We start from the raw sequence: 4,658 nt of genomic DNA, 5'->3' as shown, positions 1-4,658 counted from the left end.
CATCTGAAAGTGCAGCTTTCTGCCAGTCATCATCAGAACAAAAAAAGAGCATCTAGTTAACTTTGTGTCAATCCGAAATACTAATCCGCCAGAGGCATCAAAATCTGGCCCCTGCAGCCTCCTTCAGCAAACTAACTAGTATTTTGCTTCTGAAACCTGAAACCAGACCTGCCTCTTCATTGTTCAAACCAGTAAAGATGCACCAAAACTCACAAATTCATGCATATACAACAAATCTTAGAGCCACACAGCGGCTTTGTCGTTTCATAAGTTACAACAATTATTATTGTGCGAACTGGGAACTGATACCTATCAGCACAAATGTTGGAAATAGTAGATGGAATAAAACTGTAAAAAGAAGGGGGGAGCAGCCATACAGAGATTGATAGAGACAGCAAGACGAAGGCATGCAGTAAACACCACATTTTTGTCTATCATTGTCACCGACAAGTAAATCTCATCCTCCGGTCTTCCAACCTCCAAATAAGGCAGCTATGGAATCCTGCGAACAAAACATTGTCAGTATAGCAAATTTGGTAGAGAGGGGGAGAAGTGTTTCAGGTTAACATGCACAACACGGTTAGCAATTTTTTCAAAATGTCACCAGTAATAAGCATCACTGTTTTCTCTCTGGAAATAATAACAGGTCAAGACTCTATACATACTAAACATTGGAACTAACAAGCAGAAACAACATATACAAAAAAGACATACAATACATGTAGGTGTCATCAACAAGTCCAGCGTACTTTACTGATGATGATTTAAGTCGGATTGCTACTGAATAATGCACGAGCTATTTCCAGTATTTGGGGAATTTCAAACAAAAGAGAAGTAAAAGCTGAATGGGAAACAAGTGTCATCACAATTACCTTAGCCCGCTTCTATTGAACTGCTTCACCCCCCGCTAAGTTCGGACACTGGTATATCCTCACCTTCTTTATTTTTGCAACTGCCTCTGCTCCACCAATTGAAACTAGGTCTGGACAATCCTCAATCACCAATTCATCAAGTGATGCAAGATTATTGCACCAAATATCGCCTGGAATGGATATTATACCCTTGCATTGAAGGATCCTCAGTGAGACAAGGGACGTCAGGTTTTGTAGGCAGCTGGGAACATACCGAGATATATCCCCACATCGCTGTAAGATGAGCGTTTGGAGAGATGGTGGCAAAACCAATCCCAGTTGCCAGTTGAGACTTGGGCACTCAATAACCACCAGATCTTTCAGATAAGTAAAATTCCCAAACCTTTCACCTGGCAGGGACAATAACCCAGGACAATATTCAACATGAATTTTCTCAATAGCAGGTACGTATTCTTGTGTTAGGAAGTCATCAAGGGTTGACAAGTTCTGACAGCTGCTAATTGATAGGACATCAAGGGTCGAAAATGCTCTAATGCTTCTGGTGCTCGCAGAAATGGAAAGATTTGGGGAGCCTCCAATAGAGATAAGAGATTTGCACCGAATGCACAACCCCCTTAGAGCTGGAAGACTCCACGTCTGTAGTTGGATGGACGTGACAGACTCGCATGATAAATAAAAGTAGGTGAGGGAGCAGCAGTCAATACTGGAAAACAGATCAGAACCACATAGACTGAGCTTCTTAAGGGACGACGATACCAATCTTTGGGAGCAGACACTTCGACAATGGTCCAGGTGCAGTTCTTCAAGGAAATGCAAATCCCCAAACACTTCAGTTGGTATTGATGCTAAGATGCAGTTTACAATTCTTATTTTCTTGATGGCTGGTACATAATCCGGATGCAGAAAATGTTGGATGCTTGATAAATTTTCGCAGTCTTGAATGGTTAGGTCTGTGAGCGACAGGAAAATACCAACTGCAGGCATCTCATTTAAGTTTATGCTCTGTGAGATGATGGGAGATAATATGCTCTTGATTCCAACACAACCTAAAAAAGTAAGTGATTTTAAGCCTGGCAAGTTTTGTGGCTGAAACCAGCTTGGGAGCGAGACACCAGCATAATTCAGTAGGATCAGAAACTTGAGATTGGTAGGAGGTTGCAGAACTTCAAGCACTTCCATCTCTTTGTCATGCACATAAACCCCAGAGAGACCTACAGCATCCCGCACATTTAGTGTCAACTTGTCAATATATTTCTTATTCTTCAGTTCAGCTTCTGCTGCGTCATCCTTGCTTAGCATGCCAACATGAGCTATCTCCAATTGTCCACGAAACTGCTTCAGATTCTTTATTAACCTAATTCCTTGTCCCTGCCCATCGTCTGGATCAAGACGCGTGCACCCAGCATAATATTTTAATCCAGGTGATTCAAATTTCTGTAAAGCGATCAGCTTACCAAAGTCACTGGGCAGGCTTTCTAGCTTGCAATCATTGGCATATAAAGTTTGCAGATTATAAAGCCGACAGAAAGCCGAAGGAACACTCTTCAGAGGACAATCTTCAGAGATTTCAAGGTACCGAAGATGCTTCCAGTTGCCAATACTATCTGGTAACTCATCTACGGAGGTGCAAGAAACCACACGCATACACAAAAGTTTAGTACAGAAGTGGCCCATTATAAAGCCTGTCATTCTCCCTGAATACCTCCCGCAAATTAGTGTACGCAGCTTCGTGAACTTGCATAGTTTCAACAAGTAGGAATCATCAATGTAGCTGAAATCGGATACGTACAGATGACGAACATTCTGGGGAATTTTATCAAAGTCACTCTCATATCTTAAGATGAAGCAGTCATGCTCTGCAACTTTTTGTGCCATGTCATGCATCAAGTCATGAATTACGTATTGACCATCAACTTTTTGAAAGAAGGACCGTGCTACAAGGTCCTCAAAATACTGACAGCCAATATCTTGAACTGGGACACGACCTTGAGGTTCCACAAAGCCTTCTGCTGCCCAAATTTCAGCTAAGCGTGCCTTCTCAAATCTGTAATCTTTGGGGTACACAGCACAAAATGCGAAGCATTGCTTCAAATAAAATGGTAAGTACATGTAGCTCAGCCGAAGGGCAGGCAAAATGTCAGTCTCCTCTTGTTTCAACTCCCACAATTCACTCTCAAGTATAAAATTCCAATGTGATGCTCGAAGGTCCATGCTTAACATGCGTCCCAATGTTTTGGCAGCCAAAGGAGAGCCCTTCAATTTAGGAAATATTTCTCTACCAATGCGCTCTAACTCAGGAATTGTCAGAACTCTCAGATCCAAACACGCACGACTTGAAGAAATTCCAGAAGACTTCATCCTTTAGACCTTCTAATATGATGGGCTCCATTGTGCGCACCCCCTCGGTAACCTTTGGACATCTAGTTGTGACCAACATCACACTTCCATCTTGGACACTACTAAAAGGTGCACAAAACTTCTTCCAACATTGCCCATTTTCCTTCAAGGCATCATCCCACATGTCATCAAGAACTATCAATAGCCTTTTATTTTTCACATGGTTAGACAGAGCATGCTGAAGAGAATCCAAATTATCACTTTTTCCCTCCATTCCATTACAGGATTGTATGACCTCTTTGGTTAGCCGCTTCACATCAAAGTCATCTGAGACACAAATCCAAATTATAAAGTTAAAGTGGGACCTCACTTGTTGATGGTTGCAGATATGTTGGGCCAAAGTGGTCTTTCCAACACCACCAATTCCAGCTATTGGCAAAACAGGAAGACTCAATATTCTTGATTCACTACTAACATGGTTGGTTGCTGATGTGCACGCCGATGCATTGATTGAACTAGTTGCTCTCTTGCGTTTTAAATTTGCAGGTACATTGAGCAATCCCAATACCTGCTCTAATTTCTCATCACGACCAAATATTTTTGTTTCATTTGGCAAAGAGGTGGTCTCCGGCCTGACTACTTTGTCAAAGCGTTGTGTAACTCCACGAAGTCCCATATTGTTCAGCTGACTTGAAAAATTATTCAACCTCAAGTGGACATCATTCAGTTTGTTGAAGCTGCCTTGGACGACGGTATCAAAGAATTCCGTGAAAGGAGATTGTCTTGCATCGCCCTCCACTTGTACCTTCTTCTCGTGCCATGTGAACTCATCAAGAAGGTCCTCGGCATCAGACACTGCATCCTTGAGATCCGGAAGGAGCTTGGCCACATCGTGTTCATGGCTTCTCCACTCTGCTTTATTAATGAGGTTGTGCATAGCAGGAAGAGTATCCCTGAGACGTTGCAGGCCACTCTCCAACTCCAATACACGACCCTGAAGATCTTGCTCCTGTAAGCCCGTCCATATGGAGTGAAAAGATGAAATGGCAGATTTGGCCCACTGCCACAAAGTGACACACTCATTGAAGCCACTGATGACCCCAATGGCAGCAGATAAGCTCATGCTGACTGAAGTCTGTACATCTGTTATTGCCCTGCGAGCAAACAGTGGCGCATTTAGCATTATGGGAGTAATTTTTGCAGTCAAAGTATACTATTGACAAAGATACTTGACCTGGACTAGAAACCAGATATTGTAGCAGTAATTATTTTCTCAAGTTATGTTAGTTCCAATGAAATTAGTTACAGAATGTCTTGCAACTATTGACAAAGATACTTGAGCTGGACTAGAAACAAATCACAAGGGCGCTCAGCACTGATATCAGGTTGGGCAAAACTCTTGTCGAAATAGCATGTCATGTCATGTAAATTTAGGTAGAGAGCACATTT

General features: G+C 42.2%; 1 pseudogene; it reads right to left on the bottom strand.

The window, feature by feature from the left end:
* Positions 1-226: 226 nt before the first annotated feature.
* LOC119357345 overlaps positions 227-4,658 on the bottom strand; it is a 7,248-nt pseudogene continuing 2,816 nt past the window's right edge.

The sequence above is a fragment of the Triticum dicoccoides genome, chromosome 2A, assembly GCF_002162155.2.
Source record: "Triticum dicoccoides isolate Atlit2015 ecotype Zavitan chromosome 2A, WEW_v2.0, whole genome shotgun sequence".
In the NCBI taxonomy this organism is placed as follows: domain Eukaryota; kingdom Viridiplantae; phylum Streptophyta; class Magnoliopsida; order Poales; family Poaceae; genus Triticum; species Triticum dicoccoides.
Note: the sequence above shows the minus strand (reverse complement) of the source record. Positions and strands in the feature narration are given on the sequence as shown.